Source organism: Sciurus vulgaris, assembly GCF_902686455.1.
Source record: "Sciurus vulgaris genome assembly, chromosome: 1".
NCBI lineage: Eukaryota > Metazoa > Chordata > Mammalia > Rodentia > Sciuridae > Sciurus > Sciurus vulgaris.
In genome coordinates, this window is record NC_136461.1 from 74,160,791 (window position 1) to 74,174,264 (window position 13,474).

General features: G+C 45.9%; 1 pseudogene across 1 annotated transcript; it reads right to left on the reverse strand.

Moving 5' to 3' along the window:
• Positions 1 to 639: 639 nt before the first annotated feature.
• On the reverse strand, positions 640 to 12,521 carry LOC306638344 (gem-associated protein 5-like; annotated as a pseudogene). Its single transcript has 2 exons — positions 12,252 to 12,521; positions 640 to 5,429 (listed from the first exon to the last, which is right to left on the reverse strand). The product of its transcript is annotated as a gem-associated protein 5-like (transcript).
• Between the last annotated feature and the right edge of the window lie 953 nt (positions 12,522 to 13,474).

Sequence of the window (13,474 nt, forward strand, 5' to 3'; positions counted from 1 at the left end):
AAACACCATTACCCTATGTAAATGTATGATTACACAAATGGTACACCTCTACTTCATGTACAACCAGAGAAACAAGTTGTACCCCATTTGTTTACGATTTAAAAAAAAAGAAAAAAAAGCTTTTTCCTTCTTTAAGAGTTACTGTTAATAAATTTCATTCTTGCTGATCACAACTCCAACCTTAGGAATTAATTGAAAAAGTAGATACTCCAGCACAAAAGCCTTCACAATGAATCTTAAAACAGTTCAATTATTGGGAAGGAGTACCCCCTCCACCACTCAAGACTGTCAAAATTTCCTGTCTTAGTAACTGGATATGAAATATTATTCAAATGTTTAAATAACCACAGAGAAGAGAATAAGGATTTAAAATTAAATAGTATTTAGGGTTCCATTATGGATAGAAGTCCAATGATCCAAAGTCATATATGTAAAATTAGGAATATGCATTTTTCTACAGAGTATTTGTGGCTTTAATACTCAAAAGGGTTCTGTGACCCCAAAATTTTAAACACCTTGAAATACTTTACTTCCTGAGTTACTTGGTCGCCATCAATCATTTGTTATAGAACTGAAGAGAATACACATTTGAGTTAGTTATTTGTTCCTATAAAGCTTTAGTAAGAAATTTGTCCAAATAAGCAATTCCATAAAACAACAAAATCAAACTTTCAACCTAAAGTTCAGATAAAAAGTAGAGAGCCAACATGATGAGGAAGGCCTGTGTCACATTCAAACTTTAGTCTGTGAAAGAGCAGATGTGGGAGAGCCTAGGTTAAAAAATAATAATAATTAAAAACAAAACTATACCAATAGTCATAAAATGTGGCAATTCCACCTCCAACAAGAATGAAATGTTTATGATCAGATGATGTATTTATAAAGGTAGCTGGTGTTCAAGAACGTAATACTTTGGATGGTTACAAAAGTTTCTCCTCTTCAGATGAAACCTGCATAAGGCTTTAGAGATGACACAATCACTCTGCAGGTATTAGTTGCGAGCAACTACTTGCTGGCTTTTCGTGATCTTGAGTCACAAGTCAGATTCTATTTATTCAACTGATACCCTTATTCAAATGTCTAAGGGTAGACAGTTGATTCAAGCTTAACCCTCACTTTATTAGTTTGGATTACTGCAAACACATCTAGGGATTAGAGGGAATATCTGGCAAGGTATAACTGTGGAGATGTAACATGTCAATAATTCTTTGGCACAGTTTCTGCAAGGTCCCTGAAAGTTCACATACAAAAGGTCTGGCAGTGTCTTGTAAGCTTAAGTGTTACCATATTTCCGAAGGAGCTCTTGGGACTGTTGCAGCATTTCTTGGGTCACACAGCTAGGACACTGGAACCTGATATGAAGTAGGATGTGTCAGCACTCCAACACATCTGGGAAGGGTCAGGTCTTAATATTCTCAGAGAACTTAGCCATTCTGTCATTGGCCTCCATAAGCCTTTTGGTTAATGCAGGCAAAGAGATGATCTCATTTTTTACTTCTTTACACTGGCTCTAAGGATTAGCAAGGTCCTCTTCTTGTTCAGGTTCATTCTTATCAGGACCATTGGCTTTGCATTTACAAAACTGACTCTTCTGGTGTTGATGGGTCATTACTGCCAAAGTCTCTTGGACTTCAGCAACAATTCTTCCTGAGTTCTGGAGACTGGCATGCTTTTCTTTAAAGAGCTCCTTACAAGAATGTCAACATTTGTTTACTTTCTTCTGTAAGTCTCAATTGTAGTCTTGCAGGTCTGCCTGGTTTTGGCTGAGAAGCAGCTTTAGAGTCAGTCTCTTCAGCCCCGGCACTGTCCAACTGCTCAATTGAGTATCCTCCTGTGACCAGCCTTTACACAGTCACTGGACTCAGGGAGAAACCAGGAAACAGACCACCAGATTTCATATAGACACTCATAATTTTAAAAAAAAGACCTCCAAACTTTTGAAAGCTGGTATGGCTGGGGATTTATGGTCACCCAGTTTGTCTCTTAGGTAGTCCTTAGAGAGAAAGGCCGAGTAGACTTCTTATATGATGGTGAAGTTCCCAGAGTCATAGCTCCGGACCACAGCCTGAAGCAGTGCTTGGATGGCCTCATCCCAGGAGGCCACCTGTTGGCTCAGGACTGCCAAGGTAAAGTCATGGCAAATGTGAAGCAGGAGCTGTCTGGAGGGAGTAATATTTGTAGCAGATGGATACTGAATGATTTTTACCTTCTGAAAGACTGCCTGATACTGCTCTAGGGTGTCCAGGCTGAAGATGCTCTTCCATACTGCAGTCATGCTCTGCACAAAGGGCCCTTGGATACCTGTGGCCCAAACATGGTAAGAAGAGGAGTTTCTGCCTTCTGGAAGTTGCTTTTCCTCAGATGCCTGCATAATAGCTCAAGTAGGCAAAACACCAGCCTCTGACTGTAGGCTTTCATGCACCTGCACCCAGTTCTTGGCTAGGAGGAGCTCTTGGGCACATCTGAGAGCCAGAGAAGCAAACAACTTTCTCTCCTGTGACTGGTCAGCTCCACAGCCATTCTAAGTGTTGCCACATCTCCCTTTTTGGTCAAAACTTTGGCAGCATCATAAGGAGAAGTGGCTCCTAAATAGTATTTGGCTGCTATAGCATAATGACCATTACTTTCTAGGATGGTTCCCTAGGTGAAGTACAGGTCCTTCAGGACTGGACCCTCTGGGCACATCCAGGCCTCGACAACTGCAATAGTTTCCCTGTAAAAATGGTTTGACTCGAGCGAAAGGTTTGACTCTGTGAATAGAAAGTAGATGAAAGGAAGCTCTGATATACTAATCCTGGAAATACAACTGTTTGGCAAAGGCTTCCACAGCCAATAGCCATATGTAGTAGCCAATAGCTGGTACCATAGTCACAAAATTGTCTGTCACTCCCCTCTTTGTACTGCTGTTTGAAGAACACCCTTTAGATCTTCTTTCCAAAGCATCATGAGTTGGTGAAATAACTCTGGGTGGCCATTTTTCAAGTGACCTTTTCCTTCAGTTTTAACCATTCTGTATAAGGCAGACCTGTCTGTGAAAAGTTCCAGGTGAAATCTTTCCTCAAGATCAGCAGATACATCCTCAATTAGCTCTTGGTAGTGCTTTGCAGTTGCTAGTACCAACCAACTCTAATGAAGCTCCTCTTTGGATCTATCATCCAGGCTTGTGCTCAGAGGAAGCATGGAACGAGCTTTTCTCTTTTTGATTAAGGCTTCTGGCTTCTCTTTAGGTGGTTCCCTTTTCAGTAAAGTGACTTCATCATTAATAGTGACTTTTGACTTTTCAAAGCCTGAGGAAACTGGAATACAATAACTGGTTCTCTAGAAACATTGAAGGGAGGCCACAAGGTGACTTTGGCTTCTGTGTTTCCTCCTCTCCTTCCTGGCCCGACACCCCATTCTCTACCAGTCATGAGTTCTCCTTTGTGCTCTCTTCTTCATTCCCATCAAATGACTCTTGCTTTACAGGCACCTGCAAGGTGAGCTTTTTCTTCTTTTGGACCTTTGGCTTAGGTTGAGAGAGCCATTTTTTCTTAAATTCAATACTTCTTTTGCCTTGAGGGAGCTGGGAGTGAGCTTGCATGGAAGTCAGCCATTTGTACACACAGAAGTCATCTGCCCCTAAGTAGATGCAATCTGGATCCAATGGGGATCATGCCACACAAAGCAGTGAACCTTGATGTCCTCAGAAATTACAAAGAGGCTTTTCCTAGAGAGTATCCCGTACTTGGGCTATACCATCATAGGAAGCAGATACCAGGCTTCCATCATGATGTGGGCTCCATACCAGATTGGTCATTTTGGCTGTATGTACTAAGAGAGGCTCGTAGGACTCTGTAATGGTCACTGGATGCTCAGGATTGCTCTTTATGAGAGTTTTCAGATTGTGCACATAAATGACCACATTGTTGGAGACAGAGTCTATTAAATCAGCTCCACCTGGCTGTCGTGATTGTGATGTCAGGAAATGGTAATCACAAGCTTGTGATATTGTTGGATGGTGAAGATCGGTCTCAAGTTGAGAACCTGAAATATTTCTATTGATCCATCTTCATTGCCAAGAGCCATGATTTTGCCATCTGCTTTCCAGTTGATTTCTGTGTGAACAGGCAATTTGTATTTTATTAAATTGATGTGCTTGATGAGTTTGTTGATGTCAAAGGCCTCTCTACTCAGCTTCCAGGGGTTATTCTGTAGGGCAACCCTTTCCCCTCCACAGTTATATAAAGTGAGGCAAGGTCTGTCTTCTCCTCCGAGTGACATTAGGGGTACTGGTAGCACCAAACTAACGTGTACACAGTTTTCTTATGATATGGGTTAGAAATTTGTGGAGGTTTGCTGGAGTAGTTGTCATACAATCCCACTTTTCTGTCATCACTTGCAAAGTCAAGCAACCTTCCTTATTTGGGTGCCAGCACAGCACTGTAACCTTGGACTTGACAACCTGCCAAAAGTTTTTCACATCGTAGTTATTCTTTGTGGAGAGTGTATTCCATACACGGATCATGCCATCTCCAATACCAATGGCCAAACAGCCCACATCCATGGGAGAGAAATCCAGGCTATAGGCAAACCCACCAAGGCAAGGCAGGGTTCAGCATCATTCCAGGGTGGCCAGGTTCTAACGTTTTATATCTTTATCCATTGATGTGAAAAGAAGCAGCTATTGTTGTCCCCAGTTTGCCAAGGACATAAATTAAACAAATTCTGGAATGATTCTGCCCTCCTGATGAGGTGCTAAAGAGGATATACTTCCATCTCCAAGACTGAGATCCTACTACAGCAGTTCAGCTCCAAAACAACTACACCAGCTGCACTGGCTGATCCCTGGGCCAGTAGAGTGTCAACCACAGGTACTCTCTGACAGCTGAGTCTATACCTGACCCCCTTCTCTTCAGCAAGGGCAGTTTCAAAACCATCACTCCTCAGCCTCAAGAGCAGCTCCAGATTTGAATGGTCTGATCTTTGCTTCCAGTAATAAGTAACAGCATTTTGTTACTGAAGGTTGAGCTATAACTTTCCTGTTGGGAATTTCAGGTTCCTCTGAATTTTCCTCTTGGTTTATAGATAAACAGTCTTCACCAGGCAGGGGACACGAGGTAATGGAGTAGAGTTCATCATCATTGTCTTGAAGCCTGTGAATAACTTCCCCTTTCTTACTGATGTCCATTATAACCACTGTGCCTTCCTTGTAGCCAATGGTGACTAAATCTTCACTGAGATGAACAAATAAGGCAGAAAATTGTCCTGGGTTCTACGAAGAGATGCTGGCTCTCATTTCTGTTAAACCAATAACAGAAAGTTACTCCATTTTCATCCCCAGATATTATGAAATCCTTTACTCTAGGAGACCAATGCAATGCTCATACTGTATACTGATGGAGTACATGATCTGTCACAACTGTTTTTGTCTCTATCTCCCAGATTTTCACAGTTCCTAAAGATGGAGACAGTTGGCAAGTCACCGGAGAAGTCCGCTTTATTACAAGATGAGGCTTACATATATACTCTTGGGGCTTCCGGGTTAAGGGAGAAAGTGATGTGTGGGTTTCTGATTGGTCTGGCTTGCCGCCAGCGGGAAAATAGGTGGCGGGAAGCCAAGACTTATGGGAAGAAGAAGCCGCTCAGGGGCCATCTTTGGTGTGGATCGAACTGCATATGGAACCTTACATTCCCCCCTCTTTGGTTTATGGGAATTCGGGATGTTGATTTTCAATCTGGCTGCTTCCTGCTGATCAGGGGCATCGTCAAGGGGCCCAGGGCAGGGGGGTTGGTTGTGAGGGGAGAACAAAGCGTTGGCTATTATATTGCATAATAAGCCATGTCAGATCAGAGTAATATATTACTTCGTCCCCCGTAAAGTCCATAAAACTCCCTTGGAGCCATAAGTCCTCAATTTGGTCTAGGAATTCATTGTAGTCATTAGTCAGGTGGAGGAGCCATGCATCAGTGTCCAAGGTCCGTAGAAAGGATATTAGCCTTGGAAGAAGTTGGGGGAAGTCCATCATAGCAGGACGTCACCAGGCGTTGTTCCCAGTAGGTAGCAGTTGATAGTTCCTGAGGAGAAGCTGGTTAAAGGCTTGGTTAGAAATTTTTTTGTACTTGGTCTCTAACGAACCTTATGAGACAGGGGAGGAAGAAAATGATGCAAAGAACTCCAATAAGTGGACCTAATAGAGGGAGGCAACTACATAATTTTTCCCTGTGGTGGTCACTGCTCCCGGGGTTGAGGCCCCTTTGCAAGTTGCACAGGGTTGTCCATATAGGGTTTTAATGAGTTCCAGTTTGTTGACAGGTGGACCAAATCCAGCTAGGGTCAGGGAAAAGAAGGGGAAAAAGGCAGAAAGGTAGGAAGTTATCATTCCTCCTGAATGGGTGAGAGGCGCGAGAGACGGAGTTTCAAAGGATTAGAGGGATCCACGGAACTGGTGTAGATGTTCGGCTTGCCCGTATTTATAGGGTCAGGATCCAGAGGAGTAGGGGGTGAGTCTCCTTGGTCAGCCGGGCAGGGTTTTAACCTGGAAATATGGATCCAAGGAGTGGTCTCGTTAGAAGGTAGGATGAGTTTAGCTGCGGTGGGGGTACTAAGGATTACTGGGTATGGTCCCAACCATTTAGGAGATAAGGGTTCAGGTGTGGTTGGTGGAGTATAATAGGCAAGATCCCCTGGGTTCAAGGAGGGAGGAGGGGAGGTTGCAAAAGGACGGGGAAGTAACCAGTCTTGATGTTTCCAAAGTTCAGCTCTAAGGTGAGAAAGGAGAGGAAGGCTGAGGGTATTTGGGATGTTTAGGGAGGTAGGAATGATTCCGGGGGGTACAGGAGATCTTCCATACATCACCTCAAAAGGGGACAAATTGGTAGGTTTCTTTGGAAGTAAGTGTAGTTTAAAGAGTGCCAGAGGGAGGAGGCGAATCCAGTCTAAGTGGAGTTCTAGGGAAAGTTTAGTGAGAGTCTCCTTTATGGACCGATTTGCTCTTTCAACCTTACCTGAGGCCTGGGGACGATATGGGCAGTGTAGATGCCAGGGTAAGGCTAGAGATTGAGAGAGAGATTGGATTACTTGAGCTGTGAATTCCGGTCCGTTGTCCGATTGAAGGGAGGTAGGCATCCCAAAGCGTGGGATGATGGAGGTAAGGAGGTGATTGGCGACAGTGGAGGTCCTTCTGTTGGTAGTAGGAAATGGCTCAATCCAGCCACTAAAGGTATCTAGGAAAACTAGGAGGTACCGGTGTCGGCGAACAGGAGGCATGTGTGTAAAATCAACTTGCCAGTCTGCCGCCGGAATGGAACCGCGGGCTTGATGAGAGGGATATGGGTAAGGAACTGTAGTGGTGTTAGGGTTGGTTCTTTGGCATATAACACAAGTTTGAGAAAGTTGTTTTAGCATTTCTCTATCTTGGGATGTGAGAGGAAAGAAGGATTGCAAGAAACGAGACAGGCTTTGAGGACTGGAGTGAAACAGGTCATGCAGCATTTGAAAGAGAAGTTTCTTGTCCGGGATTGGACTGGGAGAGGACAAGTGAAGAATGGGGGGTGGGGTCTCAGATGACTTGCTAAATGCTGCGTTCTTGGCAGCAGCATCAGCTAATCGGTTTCCTTGTGTAGAAGGAGAGTTGTCCTTCTTATGGGCTTTACAGTGGATAATTCCAAGCCGCGTGGGTAGTTGGGACGCTTGTAATAGCTTGTGAATTAGGTCAGAATTGGTAATGGTGTTCCCACGAGTTGTCATAAATCCTCTCTCTTTCCATATTGCCGAATGGGAGAGGAGTGTGTGGAACACATATTTAGAGTCGGTGTATAAGTTTAGGGTTTTCCCTTCGGCCAGAATGCATGCTCGGGTTGCCGCGATAAGTTCAGCTTGCTGATTGGTGGTACCCGGAGGGAGAGGTTGGGCTTCTATAGTGGCTGTTAGGGAGACTATGGCATAACCAGCTTTGGGGGCTGTTGGACTTCTATATGAGGATCCATCCGTGAACCAATTGTGATCCGCATGGGGTAAGGGGCCCTCGACAATGGTAGAGGGAGAATAAGTTAAGGATTGTAATGTTTCTAGACAGTTGTGAAGTGGAGGCTCTGGGGTAGGGTGAACAGGAAGAAGAGTGGCTGGGTTGAGAGGAGAACAGGATTGAAAGGATATAGAAGAGTTTTCTAAAAAGGAAGTAATTAGGGCTAAAACTCATGAGGGGGGTAAAGTATGCAGGGACTTGTAAGCTAGGAGATCCTTTAGATGGTGTGGAGAGCATATAGTTAAGGGGGCTCCAAAAGTAAGTTTAAAAGTTTCCTGCTGTAGTTTTTGGGCAGCTGCAAGGACCCTGAGACAAGGGGCCCATCCCCTTACTGTGGGGTCAAGTTGTTTTGATAAATAGGCTACTGGGGCAAATGTGGAGCCCTGCATTTGTCCCAGTACCCCTAGGGCCTGTCCCTGATTTTAAGAAAGGACCTTGTTAAATCTGGTAAGTGTAATGCAGGGGCGGATAGGAGTTTGAGACGTAGGTTATTAAAAGGCGTTTTAGGGGAGGAGGGGAGTGGTTCATTTGGGTCTCCTTTAGAGAGATCATAAAGGGGTTTGGCTAAAAGAGAAAAGTTAGGGATCCAAGCACGGAAATACCCTGCTAAGCCCAAAAAAGAGAGAATTTCAGCCTTGGTTTTAGGTACGGGCCAGGACGAAAGGGCTTGTTTCCTGTCAGTTGTAATGGATTTATGTTGTGGTGTGAGTAAGAACCCTAGGTAAGTGACTTGGGAGGCTGAGATTTGAGCTTTAGAAGGTGTCACTTTGTATCCATGTTGGGCCAAAAAGTTAAGCAAGGCAGCCGTGTCCCGTTGAGAGATATCCCAAGAAGGGCTACAGAGAAGGAGATCATCAACATACTGCAAAAGTGTGGAAAGAGGACAAGTGGGGTAGAAATTTTTGAGGTCATGGGAGAGGGTCTGTCCAAATAGATGTGGGCTGTCCCTAAAACCCTGAGGAAGAACCGTCCAAGTGAGCTGTTCGGAGTGTCGTGTGTGGGGGCCAGTCCATATGAAGGCAAAAAGGTCCTGTGAGGAAGGGTCTAGAGGTACGGAAAAGAAGGCATCCTTCAAGTCCAGAACTGAGAAGTGAGTGGAAGAAGCTGGATGAGAGAGAGTAGAGTGTAGGGATTGGGAACAGGAGGGTGGATGGGTATGACAGCGGCATTTATGGAGTGGAGGTCCTGTACCAAACGGTAGGAACCATTGGGTTTTTTTATACCCAGAATGGGGGTGTTATAGGGGGACTGAGTGGGACGTAGATATCCTTTGCGAAGAAGGTCAGAAATAATGGGAGAAAGTCCGAGAAGGGTAGAGGTGGTTAAGGGATACTGAGGCTGATGAATAAATTTGGTAGGGTCCCGTAATTGGATGGAGACTGGGGGGCACTGAGCTATGGAGGGATTGTCCGTGTCCCAAACTGAGGGGTTAACAGGGTGGGAGATACGTGGATGTGAGGAGGTAGGATCCTGCAATAGGGCCATAAAAAAGGAAGTAGAGGCATCGAAAAGTGGGAAGGAAATAGACGCCTTGAATTGGGAAAGAATGTCCCGTCCCAACAAGGGAATTGGGCATTGAGGCATGACTAAAAGGGAGTGGATAAAATGTGAAGAGGAATTCTTAAGGCGACACAGAAGTGGGGGAGTTCTGAGTGGATATATGCGTTTCCCTCCTACCCCGACAATAGGAGTGGAACTAGGAGTGGTGGCACCATGGAACTCTGTCAAAAGTGAGAAGGTTGCTCCTGTATCTAATAAAAAGGTGACAGACCGGCCATCCACTACAAGGGTTACCCTAGGCTCGCGAGTGGTGATATTGAGGGTCGGGTGTGGCCCAGGGCTCCGTCAGTCCTCTTCAGCCAATCCCACTATCGGAGGACAAGAGGGGGGCATTCTAGCGATTGGCCCTTCACCCCTTCAGGAGAAGGGGCAATCGGAGCCCCAATGTCCTGTTTGTTTACATTTGGGACAGGGTTTATTGGGGGGCCGTGGCTGAGGACAGGAGCGTGACCAATGACCCTCTTTTCCACATTTAAAGCAAGCTCCAGGAGGGGCCCTTGTAGGGATCGGGAATTTCTGTGAATGGGGAACAGGATGAGGAGTCCCCCTGATCATTTGAGCAACCATTAGTAAATCAGTTTGCCTGGCCTTATGCCTTAGGCGTTCTTTTTCGTCATCTCGTCCATGGAAAACCTTAAAGGCCAGCGACAGAATCTCACTTTGAGGAGTTGCCGGTCCATGTTCCAATTTTTTTAATTTGGCCTTAATGTCGGGGTAGGACTGAGCTAGGAAACTGGTCATAAGGATATGACGGCCCTCATCTGTGTCCGGGTCCAGTGTGGTATATTGCCTGAGGGCCTGAGTAAGCCTCTCTAGAAACTCAGTGGGGGTTTCATCCTTTTTTTGGATAATTTCCTGGACCTTCTGAAAATTAACTACTTTGCGGGCTGCCTTCTTTAGGCCCACAACGAGACACGAGGCAAACCTATCTCGGGCTTGTATGCCTTGATTTGTATTGTAGTCCCATTGTGGATCAATTTCTGGGACCGCTTCAGGCCCTAGAGGGAAAGTAGGGTCTATGCGATGTGTTTCATTCGCATGAGTTTGAGCTGCATCCCAAACTCGTCGCCATTCCTCGGTCAGGAGGGTGTTGGCGAGGAGCATAAATATATCTTTAAAAGTTAAGCTGTAGGCTTGTAAAATCCATTGGAATTCCTTTATGTAAGTGGTAGGATCGAAGGAATAGGAGCCCAATTTGCGCTCCATCTGAGATAAATCAGCCAGGGAGAAGGGGACGTGGACACGGACAATACCTTCAGCTCCAGCTACCTCCCTTAATGGGGCCATAAAAGTGGGAGGGGCCGGAGGGGGTCCATGGGAGCGCATGAGCAGCGAGCTGAAGGAAATAGGCGGAGCGGTGGGTGTAGGAGCTATGGGCGCGGGAGCCAAGGCGGCGGGGGGGGGGGGGGGGGGGGGGGGAGGAAGGTGGCTCCGGGAGTATAGGGTTGAGAGGAGGGGCCCTATAAGGGGGAGGCTCATCGGCCGGGTCAAAAGAATCAAGAGAGGAGGATGGGGGAGGGGAGGACAATGGGGAAGCAATCTTACATGCCAGAAGAGACTGGGAGGAAGAGCAAGTAGTGCAAAGTGAGGGGTTTTGGGATAGTAACCTAAAAGCTTCGACATAAGGGATCTCCTTCCACTTATTCAGGTGCTGGCAATAGTTGAAAAGGTCCCTTAAAAGATTTGGATGGGGCCAATCCTGAGTGCAGAATTTTGTCAATAATTTGGGTTTGATGTCAGACTTAAGGGAAAGAGGTCCTAAATTTTTGAGGAGACACTGGAGGGGCGTGTCTGCCACCGGGGAAGATGGGGAGGTCCCCATGGTTAGAGGGAAGAAGGGTGTAGGGAGCGGAAGACCTCGGGCGAGGAGGGAGCAGTCTGCGAGGTAAAGGGCGTCCCCAATGCCTCGAGAGAGACCCGGAGGGGGATCAATCTACAAGGTAAAGGGCGACCCCAATGCCTTGAGAAGGATCCGGAGGTTCCGGAGACGGAACGGAAGGGAAAGCGTGATGGAGATCGTCACCTCGATCGCTATTCCCAAAGGGGTAAGGAACCCGGATGGCCACGAGGTTACCAGTACTGGATTTAGGCAGTTGGAGAGAAAAGGTGACTGGGGTTCCCCGGGGGTAGATTAAGCTCCTCACTCCTCATAAAGTGTCTTCTATTGGCCTCTTTTGTGTTCTGATGGAAGGGCACAGGGGTCCACTGTGACCATGAAGGTCGTGGTGGGAGGTTGTCCCCCCTTAACTCAGCGTCAGTAGGCTACCGGACGGTCACGGCTAGTACTCCCGCATATAGCTGAGGTAAGGTGTGCTCTTCCAAGGGGAAACTTACGAATTTTCGAAGCCGGTGTTGAGTGTCAAGAGCTAGCGCCGGAGCAAGAGGACGAGGGTGGCCTGCCAACAGAGGAACAGAGTGCCGTTGAAGGCTAACTCCGTCCCGGGTTTTGGCACCAATAAAGATGGAGACGGTTGGCAAGTCACCGGAGAAGTCCGCTTTATTACAAGATGAGGCTTACATATATACTCTTGGGGCTTCCGGGTTAAGGGAGAAAGTGACGTGTGGGTTTCTGATTGGTCCGGCTTGCCGCCGGCGGGAAAATAGGTGGCGGGAAGCCAAGACTTATGGGAAGAAGAAGCCGCTCAGGGGCCATCTTTGGTGTGGATCGAACTGCATATGGAACCTTACAGTTCCATTATCAGAGCTGGTGGCACAGAGGTTGTATTGATCAGAGTAATGAGAAAAGGTAAAGCCAGGGACTCTTTCAGTATGTCCCTCCAGCTCTTCTATGATTCCAAACACCAGAGTCCCAGGGGTTGCACCTGCTCCCTGGCCCACGTGCACAAGGAAGCGGGAGGTCTGGGCTGAGAGACCCAAGGGCCTCCTGGGCACTGCATCACTGCAGAGGGTGCAGTACCAGTTAAGGGAAGGCAGCAATGTCTGCTCTTCCTGCCCCATAATCACCAGCAGCCAAGGCAGAAGGAAGCAGCTGTAAGGATGGATAGTTGGCAGCTCCAGAATACATTCTTTTCAAATACACATGGAGTATTCCCCAAGATAGATCATATGTTAAACTACAATGCAAGTCTTAACAAACTTAAGAGGACTGAAATTATATCAAATATCTTTTCTGACCACAACAGTATGAAACTGGAAATCAATAACTGGAGGAAAACAGGAAATTAAACACCACAATGCTAAATAACCAATGGTTGAAAAAAATCAAAAGATGTTTTAGTTAGTTTTTGCATTGCTGTGACCAAAATACCTGACAGAAACAAATTAAAGGAGGAAAAGTTTATTTGGATGCTCACAGTTTCAGAGTTCTCAATTCATAGAGATGGCAAACTCTCTTGATTATTTGCTCTGGGCCCAAGGTGAGACAGCACATCATGAGGGAAGGGCATCGCAGAGGAAAGCCGCACAGTACAGAGTGAGGTCAGAAAACAGAGAAGGAGGGGAAGGAAGGAGCCCCAGGAAAAACAACCCTTCCAGGCCCCCCACCCCCACCCCGCCACAGAGACCTAATTCCTCCAGTCATGCCTACCTGCCTACAGTTACCACCCAGTCAGTTCATTCAAACGAGGATGGACTGATTATATTACAGCTCTCATAAACTAATCATTTTACTTCTGAATATTCCTGTATTAACAGGAGTTTTGGGGGGACAGCTCATATCAAAACCATAACAAAAGGTAAATATATAGACACACACAAACATAATATGAGCGTGTGTGTGTGTGTGTGTCTTAAGATGAATAAAAATAGAAACAGAACAGACCAAAACCATAACAAAAGGTAAATATAGATACATACATACATACAATGAGTGTGTGTGTGTGTGTGTGTGTGTGTGTGTGTGTGTCTTAAGATGAATAAAAACAGAAATAGAACAGACCAAAACTTGTGGG